General features: G+C 40.5%; 1 protein-coding gene across 4 annotated transcripts in view; it reads left to right on the plus strand.

The window, feature by feature from the left end:
* NDST2 (N-deacetylase and N-sulfotransferase 2) overlaps positions 1-20,982 on the plus strand; it is a 138,672-nt gene that overhangs the window by 9,863 nt on the left and 107,827 nt on the right. Inside the window, exon 2 of one of the 4 annotated variants that reach the window (XM_074592983.1) lies at positions 15,114-15,261. The exons of the other annotated variants lie outside the window; for them this stretch is intronic. The gene's annotated coding sequence lies outside the window, so the exon portion shown is untranslated. The remainder of the gene's footprint in view (positions 1-15,113; positions 15,262-20,982) is intronic. 4 annotated transcript variants of the gene reach the window in all.

Below are 20,982 nucleotides of genomic sequence, written 5' to 3' on the forward strand. Positions count from 1 at the left end.
ACCAGGATGGGACTGATGGCACCAAGCTTGAAAACGAGTGTTGAGAGCTCTACTGGTTTTGTCCTGTCTTCATAACCCTTTGGCACTGGTGTTATACAACCTCTGTTGGGATATCTGTAACTTTTACTGGAGCTGTATGGAGTTTCATCGTCCTTTGCAGTCATGACCTTTTACCACAGCTGTCTTCCAGTGTAGCTATGAAACTTCTGACAAAGGTGGGGAAGTGGTTGCAAGGCTTGTGAGCACACATGCCAGGACTTTCGTGATGGCCAGAATAAGATGAGGGAACTCTCAGCCAAGTGAAATGGGAATGACCTTGTATGCACAGACATTATGATATTATCTAACACTCAAATCTTAAATTTATATTTCCTATAATGAATTATCCTTAGGTAATATTTTTTAGGAAAATCTTGGTATCTAGCTTGATTCTATGTGTCTCGAAGGAAAAGGAAGGAGAAGCAGAAAGAAATGTTTTGTTTCATGTAAAGTTACAGGAACAGACTGGCTACTGCAGTGAAATCCATCGTGTGAATGTGAGGAGACTTCTCATCCCTTTCTTCTGCCTGTATGTCTGGCCTCACTGAATCTGCAGAAATAGAGATCAGTGGGGAATACGAGAAGAAAGTAGAAATGATTTTTGACTAGTACTGATCTGAATCTAGCTTCGCGTTGGTAATACTGGTACAAAAGACTTTTTGTCCTATCACTGTCACCCAAGAGCATCTTAAACAGGGATGGGGAAATAAATGTCACATCAAAAATTCTTAGAAATGTTTGTTAATTTTCATTGGGTTTGGAAATAGCAAATCCTAGGAAGCAGTACATGAGAGCGGCGAGTAGAGTAGTTCTTCCCCTGTTGCGGTTGCTCGGATATGGGTCTCTCTCCTGGGGAGCAAGTCATAACAATGCGTTTTTTTGGCTTGGCAAACTTCCTGCACTGTGTCAGCGTCGTGATTTAACCCCAGCTGGCAACTAAACACCACACGGCCACTCTCTCACTCCCCCCCGGTGGGATGGGGGAGAGAATCAGAAGGGTAAAAGTGAGAAAACTCGTGGGTTGAGATAAAGACAGTTTAATAGGTAAAGCAAAAGCCGTGCATGCAAGCAAAGCAAAACAAGTAATTAATTCACAACTTCCCATCGGCAGGCAGGTCTTCAGCCATCTCTGGGACAGCAGGGCTCCATCATGCCTAATGGTTACTTGGGAAGACAAATACATTCACTCTGAATGTGCCCCCCTTCCTCCTTCTTCCTCCAGCTTTATATGCTGAGCACGACGTCATACGGTCTGGAATATCCCTTTGGTCAGCTGGGGTCAGCGGTCTGGCTGTGTCTCCCAACTTTTTGTGCACTCCCAGCCCTTGCTGGTGGGGTGGTGTGAGGAGCAGAAAAGGCCTTGACTTGAGCAGTGTGTAAGCGCTGCTCAGCAATAACTAAAACATCCCTGTATTATCAACGCTGTTCCCAGCGCAAATCCAAAGCATAGCCCCGTATTAGGTACTATGAAGAAAATTAACTCGGTCCCAGCCAAAACCAGCACAGTCAGCATTGACGTTACACTGGTAGCACAGCATCATCATGCTTTAAATGTACTAGCTGCAGAGGTTATAAATGACTACTGATTTTTTTTTTTGAATGCTGCAATATTTAAGTATTCAGCTCGAGGCATTTTATTAAAGGGGCCTCATTACCAAAGCAAGTGCCAAGTGCTTTAAAAATTCTGTGCCTATTTAATGCAGCTCATATTGGGCATAACTAATCACTTCTAAGACTTAAAACCTTTGGTGTATAGTGCCTCTGGGAGCAGGTAGCTGTGAGACTGGGCAGAGGAATCTGCTTTCTCTTCCCTCTTCAGTAAAAGCTCTTTCTCAACACAGAGGTCCAATTGCTGCTATTTCTTGTGTAGTGCGCAGAGCGTAGCAATATGTGGGCAGCAAACTAATACTAAGTGCTCTGCTGTCTGGTGTTTCATTGTTCTTTCTGCCTGAGGCTTTGCAACCTTGGTCTTTTTTAGTTAAAAGTCTTTAAACAATGGATTATCTGTTTTCATAGGCTTTAGAGGATTTGAAATAGCAGTCACCCTTAGGCATTTGGCTCAAGATTACAGCAGTAACTACATTCATCAGAGCCCCCTGGCCCTTCCAAGAGCCAGGCAGTCATAAGATTACCCCTACCATATTCTTCTGCTTCTACTCCAGTGAAGTGTGTCAACCTCTTAACAATTTGACGTAAACCCCGTTCGTTCTGACCATTTGCACACAGGTGGTTTGTGAGAAAGGGCGGATGCGTGTGGTGAGGTTGAGAGCACCTACAACAGGGGACCTTCATTCTTGCTGGGATGTTGTCTTTTACTACGTTACCAATCTGGATTTTCTAGGAGATCAGAAACCTGTTTTGAAAGCCAGCATTGCTCTTCTTCCCCCCAAAGCCCAGCAGTCTGAAAATTTCATATGGCTTTAAAATTTTAAAATTGGAATTTAACTTTAATCAATATCGATGTTTCTGATCTTTGTGTTCCGGCTGCTATTTTTCTGAAAGATGGTGCTGGGTCTGGGAGGCCCCATATGGGAGATTACATACTAGTTGCCACCCAGTTGTGATACCTGACGTGGCAATTTCTGTAAGAGCGCTTCCTGATTGCGCTGTTTAAACAGTGAATGTAATGTTTTTCTTCTGTTACTGTGAGATCTAAAGTAGTTTACAGATATCAGACATTCTGTTGCGTTGCTTTGTAGAAAGATGTCAGCTGTCAGGAGGAAACCCAAAAGTCAGTTCCAATAAAAAGCTACATTTTCTAAAGTAGTTTATTTCTGGTTAGAAGATCTGTTCGTTGTTTGACTTCCCACGGGCTGTGCTTTGCACAATTGGACTTACTTTGTTCTAAAGAACAGCTTTATCTCAGGAAAGTTCGTTGCATAGAGAGATCTGTGATATCCATACATCTGAGGTACTGTGTAGATTTCCACCCCTAACAGATTCTATTGATTTTCAGCAAGTGCTATTTCCCAGCCTTCTGAGCTGTTCTTACCACACCACATCATGCTGATCGTCACAATTAAATAGCATGTGCTGGTTGGCCACCGGCTTTATCAAAAGACCCTCCCAACACAGGTGTGCAAATTGGAAAAGGAGAAAATTCGATTCTCTTCAGAAGGTTTTTGTACTTTGCTTCGGTTTTTTTTTTTTTTTTTCTTCCGTCCAGTGGGTAAGTAATGATAAACATTTACTAAACCACACTGTATGTTTTTAAAGTATACAATGCACATTACCTTTGCCTTGGAAAACTTTGAGCTTACTTTTCAGCAAGAGATACAAGTATTTGAAGTATTTGTAAATAGAGCTGAGTCAGCTTCAGCACTTTGCCACGTAAATTTTCATCAGAAGATGGTGGAAGCATGGAGTCTTTTTTTGGGCTAGTACTTAACAATGATTGCAGCATTTTCTACTGAAGTTTTAGTCTTTACCACCACACCTCAATTCCCCTTCCAGGGGAAAAGTAGTCTCACCTTTTTTTTTTAGGTTTTTTTTTTTTGTGTAGGCAGATAAGAGAATTGGTAAGGGAAGTAAGCAAGGTAGCGGGTTTGCGTCTGCTCTCTAGAGAATCTGTGTATTGAGGCTGGTGTCTTGTTCACTAATGTGGATAGGTGGGATAGGGAAAATGAACTATCATGAACATGAATATCTGTTACTGTGTTTTTTACTATCAAAAGAACAGAACTGTGCATACAAAATATATATAATGTGTCGTTATTGATATTGCATTACAGCTAGAATACTCCTTTATGTTCCCATAAGAATTAGATGAAAGATGCAGTGTCAGGGGAATAAATGTAACTTAAGCATGCTTAAGACTTTGTAGAGCTGGTTAGAAATTTGGAAGATCCCACCCCCAGCATGCGTGAGGCTGGGGCTGACGCTGGTTCCTCCTCTGAACTGCAGGTCCCTGCCCCTTGGGTCTGGTCAGTGCTGGAGTTGCACTAGAACGGAGAACCTGTCCCATAGTCCGGGCTCTGCAGTCTCTGTATGGAGCGGACAGGAGGGAGCTCCTGTACTGAGGCATCCAGGGGTTGGGAGCTGGAGCAGGCCGGCATCCAGACCGATCCTTAGAGGAAATGCGAGGTGAAGCTGCAAGGTGTGGGAAACGGAGACTATGGCTGTTGAAAAAAGACGTCTGATTCTAGGAAACAAATGGGGTTCGTGGAAACGGTGAACGTGCTGAGGTGCTAGTAGGTTTTTGGGTGCTAATGAAATGGAAAATATTCCATCAGGAGGGTACTGCATCTGTCAGCTTGTGTTGCCAAAGGAGAAACATTAGACAGGGAACTGACAGGTGACCCTCAAGGGCAGGCAAGCATGGCATGAGGAACGCGAGAAGGTTAGATTATAACAGGTTAGGTGGGAGAGACAGGCTTTGGAGGAGAAAAGAAGGTGAAATAGCTGAGATACAGATACTAAGAAGTAGATACAAAGGTTTGTAGCACCTTCTTGTGCCTTGAATGGAATCCAGGTCTCTGAATCTGAAGACCTGGCTGTCAGAGAATACCTAAAACCTTCTGGTAATGCTGCTTCCTTTTTGTAGTTCTTCTGCACTGAGAACAGCCACCTATAGTTGTTATAACTTCTGGTTAGCTCAGGATGCCCCTGTGGCAGATCAGGTGATAGCTCTGCCCATGATTATGTAATGGAATTCATCGTTGAGGCTTTTGTTTAAACATGGAAATTGGAGACAGGAGGAGAGACACACACAGAGGCACATGTATGGATGTGCACCATCACATGTGGATATTCTGAAGGTTGTGAGGACAAACACTTACAAGATAGAATATATCAGAATTCATTTTGCTTATACAACCTTAATGCGTTCCCCTCATGAAAATACAGGGAGAAAATTAATTTTCCCCAATTTCTTGTTTTAATTCTGTCATCTATACATGTTTCTTTGTAGTTACTTTAAAGAAGAAAGCATGCTACAGATTAAGGGGTTTTTAGGTTTTTAATATCTACTGGTATTAATTGAACTTTTGGAACCCAACGGTGTGAGTTAAGCAGGCGTTGTTTAGCTATTAATTCTCCTTTCTGGTATTTACAGAGTGGTACGTGCAATTTGCAGCCTTGAAATACTAGATCTTGGGAGCTGAGCTTGCTGTGTTCTCTATGACTTTTTTCCCTGTCTTTGGGAAATAATGAGTTGCAAAAAAAATTCATACCTTGAATTACTTCCTGTATTTTGTCCTTTGGTCTTCTCTTCTGTGATAATAGCATTAGTGTTTTGGCCTAAACAATAATGAAGTTTTGCTAGCATACAGGGAGAAAACCCCATAAATCTAAGCGCTTTTAGGGAAAAAGGAAGCGGAGAGGTTGAGAGTGGGAGGTCCTGTGAAACAGCTTAATATACAGCTTATGAGTTAGTAATTTCCTTTCCTTTTGCAGTCATCTTGTCCAGATGGGGTATTTTCTTTTTCCTTATCAAGTCAGCCTCTTTTTCTACCCTGTTTCTTCAGGGAAAAAAATGCAAAACCAGCATACAGTGGCATAGGTGTTTTTCAGGCCATGGAACATAGAGATAGAGCAAGGAAACAGGCAGGAATCCACTGCTGGAGCAGCAGACCCCACAGATGATAGGATAAATGATGACCAGATCCCTCTCCTAATCCGTCTACTCCATGTCCTAACAACCCGGATCACTGACTACCTTGAGTTTGTGTTGGCTGTGAAGAAGTGTGCAGCTTCAGAATATATTCTAACGTAATAGCTAACATGCAAAGTCTTTAGACAAAACAAGTTATTGTGAGTGAGTGTGAGGAAATCCTTTTAGACTTAAGACTGAAGCAATAGTGCAGAGAGGTATCGCTCCCTTTTCATCTCAGTGGCGTATTACCACGGAGTTGTTTCAGTAGTTACACTCCTTCAAGTTTCCTTTCGAGGGGAACAAAAAAAATACCACTTTTTATTATTGTTTTCTACATCAAGAATTCCATTTTATTTTTCCAGGAGGATTGCTCCTTTTGTAACTTATATCTGTAGGGATTTACATTTGGGGGTTCTTAGTGGAGTTGCTGTGTTTTCTGTAGGCTTGAGTATCTTTTGTTACGTTAGTCCTGTTCGCGTTGCACCTGGTGATGTGGCTGAGCAGTCCTGTGATCTGGGTTCTTCATTCTTAAGCAGTCCTGAACAAAAATCTCTGTGCAATCAGTGGTTCATTAGGCATTATAATTAAAGCAGACCCATTTTTCCATATTACCTGTTCAAATCAATGTCTTCACATTGAAGAGACCAAAGAGGTTAACGGGTTTTAAAAAAATGCTTCGCCTCTGCTCTGTTACAAAGCCATCTTATTGTAAGACTGCTGCTGGCAACCTGTGTGCAAATTTTGAGGTGTCTTGCACTTTTGTAACTTTGTGGAAATTCGTTAGTTCTCATGGGTTGTGATAGGTATTTAAATAATATTTTTATTTATTTAGCCATAGGAAATTTCCACTACAGAAGGGAAGAGGCGGACCTTGCATCCAGAAGCTTACTACTTGGAATAGTCAGCGTACAGATTTAACAAGATGTGCTGACCCATGGCTTGTGGGGTCTTGCTGAGGGCTTCTGAGGGCTGTGCTGGGCTGGCTGTGAGCCACCTGCCCTTTACTGGGGGAAGGAGGGCTGGTGGTGGGAGCGGGCATCCGGTCTTCCGGAGCAGAAAGTCATGGTGGGAGACAGCCACGGACTTTGCTGATAGATTTTTAAAAAAACAAACCGGAAGTGAGTCACGTTCCTCTATCTCTGTCAGCAACACCACAGGAAAAAGTCGCTGGATACATGTTTTCCATATTAAGAACAAACTTATTGTGCAAGTTGTTGAGGCTTGGAAGAGAAACTTTGCCAGAAGAGGGAAAATTGATGCGGAGAAGTCCTTTTTAAAATGTTTTTAAAAGGAACTTAAAGGAGATGTTGATTTGTAATCGATCTTTTCATTTTGTGCCCAACATTGAATTCAGCTGTTTTGAAGCTCTAGGTAGTTCGGCTAGTCAGTAGCATCTTCACCTACAGCCTGCGTAGACAAGGGGGAACTCAGCAAATACCCCCTCCATCACATTTAACTTCTTAGCATTAGATGAACATGACAGAACTCACGAAAAATGCCGCTTCACTGATGTTTTGGTGTATGACCGGTTTGAATGTCTCTTGCTCATCCAGATTGAGCAGTCTTTGTCATAAATCCTCTCTAAAGTGCCAAAAGACCTTTTTCCATATGTCCTAAAACCACAATGTCATTGCTACTTGGTCATTGTCAGCGTCAAATGACTCAAAACCATTGCATAAGCTTCTGTCATTGCAGAATTAGCGGTGGTCTCATTGTTAGGCCTATCAGAGACATCTTTTAATTTAATATTTTAAAAACTCTTGAATTGTCTGGAATTGTTCTTCTAATAAATGGAGAGATTATTTGACCCAAGTGAGGCCCTGATGGCTAACATCAGGGAGATAATATCAGATCTCTTTAACAGTATTTAGATATATCCAGCCATGTTTTCCAGATGTCAATACAAGAAAAACTGAAATCAAATAAGAGTACCTCTGAAGATGGATAGCGAGATATTTAATCTATTTCAGGGCCACCTGTAATTGCAAGAGATGAATTACTGGTTGTGTGAGGGTTCTTAATTGGGAAGAGGGTCACACGCTTCCTATTGAAGTTTTCAGATGATGGAGGGGAAGCTAGCCAGCACACTGATGGGGGTTTGGCTCCAGCTTCTGTCAGTAGTTCTGGCCTGATCAGGACAGAAGATCCACTTCATGGCAGCGAAAAGTATAAGGAAATGCCTTATTCAGGCTGCTCTAACAATTTGGGGTGGATGAAGAGGACAAATTACTGTATCAGAATCTCTTGAGTGGGTTGTTCAATGTATTTCTTCCTTTCTGTCAGTTAGCTAAGTAACCTTTTTCAGTAATTTTTAGGTGTCAGTTGTCTGGTTTTTATATATGCCACTTTCTTAATTCTGTAAAATAGCATCATGAAGGCACCAACTGCTGTATACTTCACATCCTGCAGGTAGGAATTATGTCTGATGGCAAGTTCAGAAGAACAAGGCTCCAGTGAATAGCTAATTCGTACAGCTGTTGTGCTTGTTCCCACCATCAAGAGAGAAGTGTCTCTTTCTAGTATACTACACTTGTGCTGACGTGCTCAGAAAACCCATCAGCCCTTTAAAAACTCTGTATTTACCGTCATTCTTCATGATGATGGTATTGCTGGTAATTTCATGATGGGACTTTGGTGCTGTTGTTCCTAGGCCTCGGTGCTGAGCTGTGAGGAAGGTGCTCTAAGCTCTGCTCTTTAAGCCCTAGTGCAGGGGCACAGAAAGGGTGATACCGCTGCTAAGAAGCATCATCTCAGATGCAGAAGGTGCAGTGTATGCATTGTCGGTAGCTTTCATACTGATTCCAGCATCTCTATGAATTACAGTCATTACAGAGTACTTTTTATTTATGAAATAGTTTCTTTCTAAAACAGGTATTGACAATTTCTTGTTTTGAGTAGTGGTTTAGGAATAGACAGCTTCTTGTCATCAGAAAGGAAGGCTGTCAGTGATGCTGGAAAGTAACAAATTCAGTTCTGGCCAAAGGAAAAATATTTCATTCGATGCACGGGTTGGTCTGTGGAACTCTGCGCTCTTGCTGCAGTACATCATTGAGGCCAAAACTTTGTGGGGTCAAAAGTAATCTGATATTTATGTGTTATAAGAGTAGTAAATATTAGATAGACAAATCTTGCACATGAAAACAGACTTTTAAGGCCCTTTGGAAGGAACAGACAGCTTCCTTGAGCTTAGGTTATCCCTAAACATAAATGACAATAAGGACTACTTTTCTTGATGACTATTTTGCACATTTGTCTTCACAGCTTTCTTCTGCTAGTCTTGGGAATACCTGGAACTGTACAGTACAGGTGGTAGGATGCTGATGTGAATGAGTTTTAGGCCAAATTCAGAATGACACTTTTATGTCCCTTATAATTTTAAAGTGTTTTAAATAACTATGATTCTTACCAGACCACAAAACAATTATGAATATCCCACTAAAAACAAGGTGTTATATCCAGTTTACAGGTGATAAAATGTTAGGTAGAAACGTATTCCACAATGCAGGCAGGCTACTTAAAGTAAATGCAAGCTTTTGATGGGGTTGAGGAATAATGTGGATTTTTTTTTTCTGGAGGTATCTTCAAGAACTGTAACACATTAGAGTAGACTTAGTTGAGATTCAGATGGATTAGGCAGACAGTGGCACATCTTTAACCTGTTGTCAAATCATGTTCTATTTAAACAAAGTCCAGCTTTATCTCATTTTGGACCGAAGTTTATCTGCTGTTTGTTTGTCTGAACCTTTGTCCTTGTTGAGAAACTGAAGAGAGGTTAGAGGCCGGTGCTCAACCCTTGCTCTAGAGGAGTGTGACTCGTAAGTGGGCAGCTGTGTTTCCGTGCTGCTGATATGGGTCGTATACTGGTGGATTGAGAAGTGCTCTGGCAGCCGGTTGATCTTATTTTGTCATTTCCAGATAAAAAGGCCCTATATCATCCAGTCCTACTCTGCCATGCCTGAAGCGGTGGGGCCACGCTGGTGCAGAGCAGCCCTGACTCTGTTGGTTTGTAGCGTTGATGCTCCCTTGCGGCATTGGGGCACCAGCCGGGCCTCGGCAGGGCTACCTGTACCTTGTCCATTCAGGTGGCTCCTGAACAAGTAAGCAACGCCACTAAAGAGAAACAGAGCTGGTGGGTTATGGTTGCAAACACAGAAGTGATTCAAAACAATCAGTATCTCTCCTAAATTATTAAGTTTCTTTTTGTTTTGTGTGCAAAAAGGTGCTATTTAGATCCTTACTGCTTCTGTTACGGTTTTTTGAAAATTCATTTTCTTCATGCATTTGGTGTCCACAGTTCATGACCAAAAAGACAAGTCAGCAAACATCCATAGTTGATGGACAAAATACTGACACTCTGTGAGGGAGTTACTGTTCGCTATCCATTCAAACCATCAAGTACCAGTAAATTAATAAATGATGTAAGTGTATCACTGTTATAAGATGTTATCTTTGGATTCTGTGAAAATGGAGGAAGACTTGTCAGCAATAGATCTGAAGAGGAACCATTAAAAACAATCCAAGCATCATAACTTAGGGCATCTTTTTGCATTTATACCTTTGCCTTATTAATTTTCACCTATGCGCTGGAGTTTCTTTGGCCTGAACTCCATGCCCTTTTTTGTTGCAGTATCAGATACTGGCCTCAGAGAGAGTCATGACTGACCTGATGTTGTATCACAGTTTATAAATAGCTCTAGAAAATTAGGGCGTACTCCCAGTTAGGGCTGAGCTCTGTGTGTTGGAGTTGCGTTGGTGGACCAGGACTGGCGTGGTGTAAGGGATGCTGCTGCCAAGAGCTGAGGTGAGTTGGGAGCAGTTCATGATCTCAGGATTGGAATAATTGAGAAGGGAATCGGGAAGAATAAAAGGAAGTGAGTGCATTTTAGCTGGTGTCTTCTGTTTTTTTGTTTTCCGCATTGGCAGATTCAGTCAGTGTCTGTTAATTAGTTTAGAATTTTTGCTACCTCCTTGACTTATATTATCTCAAAGTCCCAGTGATATGATGTGAGACATGTTAAAGATTTTTGCATACAGGTGGATGGAAGAAGACAGTGCAAATGAGCGAAGAGAAGCCTTTTCATAAAAGTGTCTGAATAGAATACATTTAGATGCCAAAGGCACCTTTGTCTAACAGCTGTTACTTAAGAATGATGGTTTATTTTATAATGTACTGGAGAGGAATTAATGCTACTGAAAAGTTACTTTTTCTGTATAGATATGTAATATTTTTTTATCTGTCCTCTTTTAGCATGTGGTCATTGTGCCCAGTGCTTTATTGCCATCTATCTCCTCTCTTCCCACCATTTTTCTTCATATCCTGTCCTTTGCCCTCAATGCTGAAATTAAAATTTATTTAACACTGCTAAAACTAGGGATTTTGGTTTTGGCATATTGGAGAATAAATTTGTGGTTGGTATTGTTTTCATCCAAGCTGAAATTTTGTCCGCTTTCTTGCAATTTCTTGTGTGCTGCAGCTGAAAGGATAAGCGGCCATTTATTAGTGCATATGTGGCTGGAAAGGATATGTGGAAGTGAGAGGCAGAAACTGGTATTTTCTTTCCCTGTGTTTTTTAAGATAGAAACTAAATATAGTGAGTGTTAAACAGATGGATATGTTGTCGCATAATAAATATTTGAAGAAAATTAAATTATGTCCTGCCTGTTTGCTGACGACAGTTCCAGCCCCCATAGTAACAGCAGTAATAATAATAGGAGGATTTACAGTGTCTTTATTTTTTAATTCTCAAAGTGAGGTACCTAGGAAGGTCATATAAGGAAATTTTTTTTAATGTGGGAAAGATCAAGTGATGTGCCTGAGGTCATTCAGCACGTCAGCGAGTCTCTTGAAAGAGCATGCAGGTCCCCTTGACATCCAGACAATACATTTCCATTTTAAACCACGCTGACTTGCAAATGCGTTCTTGAACATTTCCTTCAGAACTTCATTGTTTGATTTTTTTTTTTTCTTAATTCCAACCTAATCTTTCATAAATGTTAACTTGCCAAGAGGAGATAATAAAACCAGACTTGCATTCCTGTCCAGTGTACTTGAGCAACAGGCTTGTTATGAAAAACCTACACTGAAGGGCCCTCCTGAGAGTTTTGTTGTGAAGAGGAGAAGGTGATGGATGCCAGAGAGATGATGAAGACTCAGCTGAAATGAGAGGTTTTATTTATACAGCTGAGCTTCATCTTGTGATATTAATAGCGTACAGGCATTTCTTTTGGATAGAGGGGATGGATTCTGTATTTAGCTGAGGTTGGTGTGCTACTCTTTCTGGTATGAGCCAGAAAATCCCATTGCCATTTAGCTGTTCGCATACATTACCTTATCTTTACTGGGAGGACTCTCTGTTTTCTGCGGTAAATCATTCTGATGTTGCTAGATTGAAAGCTGTGTGTGAGGGATACAGGATGAGAGCAAGAACTGTAATATCTCACTCAGGGCTGAGAAAGTTGGACAGCAGATTGGATCCACGGCAGCAAAAAAGTTAATTTGTCCCATCGTCCACCCAGTTTTCTCAGGACTCTGCAGACGTGCTGGAAAGCAAGTTGTGGAGTTTATGAATTGTCCCAATTACCCATTTCCTGCCAACTTTTACTGATCTTTTTGTGTCTTCTGACTGGAAGTAATTGTATCACAGGATAGGAGTGGAATTGGCGCTTATCACGTGATAATTTGCGTGATGGGAGCAATTTGCTGCTGTATGGCAGCAGAGCGTTTAATCTGGAGCGTGAGGGGGACGTTTTGTTTTTTTGTCCAGTTGGTTGGAAGAGAGAACAAGGCCTGGGATTCTTCACTGCTTCCGTAAAAAATTGTCATCTGCCCCAGTTTAAAAATATATTAATAGCATCCTGATCTCTTACATGCACGGTTGGTCCTGTTGCCTGGATACAAACATAAAGTGATTAGAAAGCTATCATTAATATAAAATGAACAAAATAGGTCATAAAAGCACCCAGTTACACGGTTTTCCCTGTGTGCCCACGGTGCCCATGGGTATTTGGCTTTTTTGCTTGCTTGTTGCAGATTGTGCTTTGCCTGTAATGCTGCATGAGGCTTTTCCCTAAACTGCAAGTATAACCTCCCTGATACTTTCTGCCAGCTCGCTCTCTGTGGTTTCTTCCCTGCTCTTTGAAATAAGCCCATATCAGTTTTTCTCACATCATTTTTACCCTTCCGTAGTCTGTTACCTTGTGTGTGTCTTTGATCAAACGCCGCCTTGTCTTCCTAACTTCTTTCAGTACGCAATTGTATTTTTAGTTTCAGTGTGCCGCATTACTCTTCTTGGTAAATATATGCACTGTGGCGCATAAAGGAGTGTTAAACATTGCTACAAAAGGCCCTTGTTTTTTAACATCTCCCTAGGGTCTTGTAATGGATTTGTTAGGGCTCTGGGGAGATGTCCCTTTCTAACCTAGTTTCTGGTTCAGCTGTTCTCTTTTCCATCATTTCCTGCAGTGTTTCCGATTTTCTTCGTGAAAGTACACGCTGGCTTCTGATGCCACTCTTAGCTCTTTTTGCATGCTTTTTTCAAGCGTAGATGAAAATGTCTGCGACAGTTTTGGTAACGTTTCTTCAGTTAATTCTCTATTTCTTAAAGTCTGTTCATGTACAGACGCGCTGTACTTTAGCTTAAGGTGTGATTGTGTGATTTTTCTCTTCCCAGCGGTTCTAGTAGCACTCCCTGATAGTTTTGTTTTAAGGGTGAAGTAACTAAAGCATTTTTTTAGCTCTCATGACTTAACAACCAACTGCTGGAGTTGGATTGCAGTGACTGAGTTCTTAGTTTCCTTCAGTTGCGAAATAAATTGTTCTCTTAAACGCCGTCTGGGTAGGCCTTTGGTATGAACTGGCAGAGAAGGAGGAATGAAAACAGTGATACTGGCTTCCTAAATTCAGACAGTAAAGAATGAAAGTATTTCTTGCTTTCTCTTGGAGAATTGTTACGTGTTGTTTAGCCACCAGTATTACTGTGAATGAGTGTTAGATGCTGGCATCTTACATCTGCATTATTTGGTGATTAGGGAAAGGAATGCAGGAGGATTGTTTTGTGGTTAGTATGCTGTAATTGGGATTAAAAAAATTGAACTAGGTCCCTTGCTCTGCTTTTCATGTGAACTTTGGTAGTTTACTTCAGTGCTGCCTCGCTTATGTTTTTGTCAAATTAGGATAATACTTCAGTTCTAATGCTCGTGTGCTATCTCTGTTTCTTTTGAAAAATATGTGGGACAGGGACTGTCTTTTGTTAGGCATACAGAAATCTGTTTATATATACAGATAGGGTTGTGTGCTTGTGTATGCGTTTGGGTAGATGCATGATATACAGCAACCTTAACCACGGCTGAAGCCTTTCGGTGTGTTCTGTAGTGTAAATAGCAATGAGAACATAGTTGAAACAAATGATATGATGCTTTCTCAACAATTTGGTCACAAAATACTGCTTCCTGTCTTTAACTGTAGGTGACGTTTTTAGGTCTTGCCGTAAATACTGTATGATAGCTTCCAGAACTCATACATCCATGCACAAATACATGAAAGATAAATTTCTATCCATCATTTCATGACTTTATTTCCTTGATATCATAATTCATTTTATTATAAAACCCAGTCTCCTTTTTGGCTTGTTTTGCGTCATAAAATGCACTCAGGAGAAATAAAAAAAAAAAGAAGATGAGAATGCCATATCCAGTCAGAGAGATGATGTGTGTAACATGGTGTTCTGTTTCTAGTAGTACCTGATGGTCAGTTGTTTTGGAGGAAGTGATAAAATCTCCATAATGGACAATTATGTAATTATGAGCGAGAGTTTCAGAAACACTTAAGAGATTTAAGCGCACACATCTCACTGAAAGGCAAGGAGGCTAAAAAAACACCTCAAACCGTAAAAATCCCTATCTCTTTGGTGTTTGTAGACATTAAAGATGTTTCTATTTTCATATTTATTGCTAGCGTTTACTAAAATATTGCTCTGATAATGGATTACATGGGTATGCACAGCTTCTTCTCCCTTAATTCTTCCCTTCCACTTTAAATAACTTGACTTTTAATTTTACCGTGTGTTTTGTTGTTGCTTAAGGTAAGCATCTTGTTCAGGCAAGATTTATCAGCTGCACAAATATTGAGCGGTGAAGGCTAGCTAAGTAGTAGGCTTGTGGTAAGAAGCAGGTGTTCTAGTGGATCATACCCTGTACATGAGTCAAGAATGCAAATAACGTATACGAAAGAGACACATAGTCTTTCTCTCTACTGTGTACTGGAACGATGGACTGCTGTGGCTGCTTTTACACACCATACTTGAGGAGAGATGAGGACCAAGATGAAGTAGCTCAGGAGAAAGCAATAGCAATGAAAATGTGACCTACAAGGAAAGAGTGAAACAATCAGGATTGTTCAGGCTGGAGAAGTTCAAGTTACTTAACAATTTTAAAGTGTGCTGCAAAGAGAAAAAGAACAATTTTTTTCTCCTTGTTCACACAGGTAAGACCAGAAGTAAAGAGCTTAAATTGGAGGATTAGAGTAGACTTCAGGAAAAACTTTCCAACAGCGCAAGTGGTTAAGCGGTGTACTGGATCGTCTAGGGACCTTCTGGATGCTCTGTCCTGGAAGATGTTGGTAGAGATAACAGGTAAATGTGTCAGGAATGCTTTAGATATCCCTGATCCCACCTGAAAGAATTTCCTTCCAAGCCTGTTGTCTGTAATTTCAAGGACACTGAAATTGTTTTTTATAGTTTCCCTTCGGTTTTAAGCATATTCTTTGCCCTGGTAATTTTCAGTGGTCAGGGTAGACTTAAACACACTAAAGGTGAAGATATGTGTTAAGAAAGAGTATGTTAAAGAATGTTAATATATATAATGTCAATATTATGTTTTCTAAATGTCTTGTTTACTTTTTTACCATGATGATCAAATGACTCTTTTCACTGACACACAACATAAAGTCTTACAGAGTAACTACAAGTAATTTATAGCTCATAATTAAAGACCTTCCTTCCTCTTTCTAGTTGTTATTTCTTTCTCTTTTTTTTTTGTTGCTGGGGCCCTAAACTGCCCAACAGTTAGAATAGTAACTAATTCTTCTGTTAGAATTTCCTAAACTAATGCACATTATTCTGTGTTTTCAACCAACCTTACTGAAAGTTGTGTTCAGTTGAACTTTTATTTCAGTTTTTGCTTTCTTTTGCAACTATTTAATAACAACCTGAAAGAAAATAGATGCTAATCTTTGAGAGCTCCACAAATAGCCTTCTTCCATGCTCAAAACTGATCAGCGATTCTTGTTTTGTTTCTTTTTGCCAGTTTCCCGCTTGTGACAGTACTTTGTTCTTTTTGCCTGCACAGTGACTTAAGTAGCCCTTTGTGAAGGACTTGACCAAATCTTTTGAGAAAGTTCCAATAAACAATGTGTTCTTGTATTCCTTTACTCCATCGGGTTTTTTCTAATCCTTGAAAGAATTCAGCTCCTTAACAGATCTACCTTGTGTTCAATTCATCCTGTCCCCTCAACTATGCAGAAATCTTCAGTGTTCACATGCTCAAAAGGATTCTCCTTCCCTCTGCTCTTGAGAAGTCTTTGGGTTTTTGTGGACTTTCCAGTTTCCAGGATTTCAGGTTTACTTTCCTATGCTCAGATGGTTCTTACAAATGGGAATACAGGAACCAGTATCCCTTGGACATTTTTCAGTGGTGTAAGTTCCCACACAGTCCCACTCTTCTCCTGTCCCTGCATAATGTGGTGCATAGTGCCTTTGCAAGTATTTGTGCAGGTGTACAGTGCACTAAATCTAAAGTTGAAAAATACCTGGCTCGTCACAGCGTATGCCAGCGCAGGGCAGTGGCGGCACATCAAAGGCAATGTGCGGCTGGTTAATGTGTGGGAAAGGGAAGGGAAGAGAGGGAGATACTTGCCGCTTTCTGACAGTGCTGTTGAGTTAGCTGTGTATCTTACCTGGCTTAAGATATGTCAGATTTTCTGTCTTAGTCTTTTCCTTTTGCATTATGTAATTTAGGCTGAGAGTAGGAAATTCGGGACAGAAAGACACAGGAATGTAAACATAGTAGTGCTGAACAAAAATATGTTTAGCCACGTGGAGACCTTGTCTCGTGGTGTCTTACAGAGAAATGTATGTTCTTAACACTTTTATTACAGGCCATTTTTTTTTTGAACTTTTAAGATGCTGAAGGTGAATCAGATGTAGGTGAAGACACTAATGCAGAAGAACTAGAGATACTAGAAGTAATAAAAGAACATCAAAATTAGGGCTTTCCCATTTGTGGGGAGGCGCTGGAGAGAATACAGGCAAAAAAAGTTTAACTTGAAGTGTGTGTGTGTGTGGGCCAGGGGAAGAGTGAAACTGGAAAAACACTGCTGTTTTTCCAAGCACCCGAAGCCTTTGGGGTGGGTAGCTGTGCAGCAGATAAATCAGTTTGCAGACGTGTCATGGCAGCAAAAATCAAATTAATATGGTTTTGGGTTATACAAGTTAAAGAGAAGTTCTTTCTTGAACAACTGTGAGGGTTAACTTGCCAAGGGTTCAGGCCCAAACATCTTGTTTCTAGACAGATGTAAACCAACTGAAGAGAGTTGAGGGACACATGACGAATGAGTACAGACCAAGGGACCGACAGGCAAACATGCCTACCTTGGCTATGTGATAACTAGAAGTGTAGCTGAGAGATGTGATAAGAGTCTACAAATATTTGAGAGGCACATACTTGAAAGATAGAAATGAATTAATTTACTAAGGTGAGAAGGGGCATAACTGGAAACAAGGGAATGAGATTATGAAATATATTAAAGTATGGAATAGTCTGCCCAAAGGAAAGGTTGGAAGAACAAATATATAAGAACAAATATATAATATATAAGACTGGTAGAAAGATTCAGGAAATAATCTAACATCAAAGAGTCAGCTTTCTGATGAAAATAGATTGAATAATTTAGTAAGTCTCTTTTACCCATTTAATTTATGTTTGCTTTTGAGGTAAAAAGGCAAGTTGGCAGCCTCTCTTAACTCTTTAATTTTGCCTCCCTAATGCTTCCTGCCGATTCAAATCTACATTATTGCATACCAATCTTAGATGGTTTCTTTGGAAAAATATTTAAAAAAGGAACAGTTGGGCAAACAATGTAAAAAGATATAAGGGGAGAAGAGAGGTGAATAAGCTTTGGGAATGACTTCCAAGAACATTGTCTTGCTACATTCTGCCTGAATGCTGTAGCTGCAAATAAATGGGAGCAAACTAATCCCAGATACAGAGTACTAGTTGCACTGTTTTGTTCCTGTTTACATCTAGGTGAATGATGGTGAGGGAGCTCCCAGACTGTAAGCTACTATTTGTGTTGCACGTGGCCAACTGGAATTGATGGGATGGTAAGAACAGGAGCAAAACCTTTTTAGCGTAGAGGAAGGCAAGCAGAGATTTTTTTCCTTAATCAACCAAAGTGCATCTTAAATTGCAGACAGAAAGTCAGTTTGACTGCATCTGAGAGGATGGAGAGCAGCCCTAAACTGCTCTGTTTGGCTTGTGCAGTAGGGTTAATAGCAAGAGCTGTTCAGGTTCACCGCCACTCTCGGTGGCTTCTTGTCTGGATGGATGTCAGGTGCGTGCTGGGCTCTGGAGTGTCGAGGGAAGGCGAGGAGGAGTTGCACGGAGCCGCTGGCCGAGTCACTGGCTTGTGGGAGGGAGGACATGGCTATGCTTGGCATTTGCTGGCTGACTCCTGTTGGTTGGAAAGTAGCCCTAGGATTAATTTGAGGAGATAATTTAAAGAATTTGGAAAGTCTACCCATATTGGGGTTTTCCTTTGTAAAGCAAAAAAGCCTAAACCTTAGTTTTCAAAGAGCACTAAGAAAACGAAAATTTATGGTGCTACACTGTATTGCTATACATGGTCTCTGCACACAATTGGCACAAGGCTTTAAGCTGCTGTCTGAGCTCCAGTATGGAGGACTTCATCTGAGGGTCTGTTTTAACTTTTTCATTATGAAGAAAGGTCCTTGTGTGAAATTTAAAGCCGAGTTCTTGGTGCCGTGATGCTTATGGTCATGGAAGTTGCAACTCTGACTGGTGGGCTGTGAGTTCTTAAAGCAAGCCAGGAGTTTCTTAGCATATTCTTCCTCTTCCTGCTTTTCCTTTTATATAATTGGGGATCAGTTTCAGTGATTAAGAAATATTGTCTTTGCTTTCGCTTGTTTTTAAGGAGACACAATAGTATGTGCACTGTCTTGTTGAATAATTGGTGTTTAGAACAAAGTGGTTGTTTGCTCAACCCGTGTGCAGTGATTTTCATACGTGTATAAACTAAAGTACTCTTTGATGTTACTTCCCTGTGTATCTATAATCCAGGCCCATTTTACTCTCCCACCCCCCCCACCCCCCGTCCCAGCTGGAGGGTGTGCGTGTGAGCCAGGCGTTGTTGGCTGTTGCTCTGTGTGCTGGCTTCTGAACAAAGGTGCCGCTGAGAAGGTGAGTACTTAACTTTCCATCCTCTTTGATGTAGATTTACGTTCAGAGGAACTGATAAATTTAGGCTCACCAAACCCGCCACCTAAACTCTATCAAGGTTTGCAATGAAGAAAATCTAATCTACCAGCTCATAAAATCATGAGCGCCAGTCGTCAAAGCACTATTAAATTCTGGTTTACTGTAAATTGTGTGGCGTTCTGCAGCACTGCAGACCAGAGAAGCTGAAAGGCAGGCAGGTTTCATCTCTTGAACAGATCCAAATTTAGAGCTAGAGAAATCTCCAAGACCCTGAAAATAAACAGTAATAAAAATACGATTCTTACCCAATGACCCCTATGGGAAGGGGTGGCTGAGAGGAGTGCTTGACTGCCCATTTCCTGCTTAGTTGTGTGAATTCTTCATCAAATCTAACGTCTGTCACATCAGCTGTCTGCTGAAAGTAGCTGAGGTACCTGGGTATTAACTGAAAGAAAAAAGGCTTTTATCAAATCGAGAAGGCTACTTATGAGATGGGGGATAAATTTAATCGTTTTGCCCTGCAGTGAGTACTTGAGCAGGAATTTCTCCAGATCTTTCCCTTCCGTCAGTGCAACGGTGAGTGTGCCAGGCCTGCAGAGGGGCAGGGAGGGGGGGTGTCGTTTTACAAGTGTTTCCAGTTGGCAGGGAATGGAGTAAAACAAGAAAGATTTAGCACAGAAGGGAACTTTTAAAAACATCTGAGTGCTTTATGGTTGAGAAATAATGTTTGTGTTTTATCTGCACGCAAACAAAACTTTGTTTATAGGAGAGTTTTAGTACTTTAAAGAAGGGTAGATGAGAGTAAATACGTGATGCTGTAAAGTCTGTATTGGTCTGTTTCCAGTGAGACTGCATTAACTGTCAGAAACGGGGATGTCATAAGGTTTGAAGACTGTTCTTCAGGAGCATCTGTAAAGCTTAATGCTGTCAGATGTTAGGTGTGTATTGGTATTCTGCAGGCAATTTTCCTTAAATGTGTTCTGTCTTTAAAAATACTGGTGTTATCTCCCTCTACCTGTAAAACCACTCTGCATTAGAGTCATTAGCTTAATATTTTAGGAACCAAAGAGTGTCATGGGTAAAACATTCTAGAAGCTTCTAACTAGTAGCTTAAAAAGGCTTTTTATACACTAGAAATAATGTAAAGTAAATGTCTTGACTTTATGAAGAAACATATCTGGGAATGTTCAAGATTAAAAGCAAATATTGTATATTCCATTAGAAAGCTGGACTTTTATACTTGATAAAACTTGAACATACTGAGATACATAGATTTAAATTTTCTCAGTTGCTATTATTGTTTGCTTAAGTTTTCCTGTGGTAAAGTTTTTAATACGGATATCACTGCATCATATTAATAATAATATTTATTAATTACCTAAAAATCATTACTTAAGTGTTGCCTTGTCTTGTAAGAGGCTGTTTAACACTTCTTAGAGGAGAGACATGGGTATTTGTTAAAAGGAAAGAGGTTGGAAGAACTCCCGTTCTGTAATTGCAATTTGGATAGTTTTTTTGAATCCACTTATTTTAAAAATGAGTGTTTTCATGATACTCTTTGCTGTTGGTCTGATCTGGAGCCTCTTCATCTTGTCTCAGAAGATGTGGCTATTGATGTCAGAAGTCCACGTTAATCTGCCACTACTGTATCGCAATTGCGTTTCCAACCTTATAGCAATATTTCATGGAGTTTACTGTCCAAAAGGTGTTACACTTTTTTATTTCCTATTTATTTGTTTTGGGTTTTGTTTGATTGGTTTCTGGGTTATTTCTGGGCTTTGGTCATTTCAAAGATGTCTGCTAAATTTCAGGGTGTATCTTTGAAATCGTGAAAGGCAAGGCAAGATTCTTTTCCTGGT

This window comes from Larus michahellis, chromosome 6, assembly GCF_964199755.1.
Source record: "Larus michahellis chromosome 6, bLarMic1.1, whole genome shotgun sequence".
Taxonomy (NCBI): Eukaryota; Metazoa; Chordata; class Aves; order Charadriiformes; family Laridae; genus Larus; species Larus michahellis.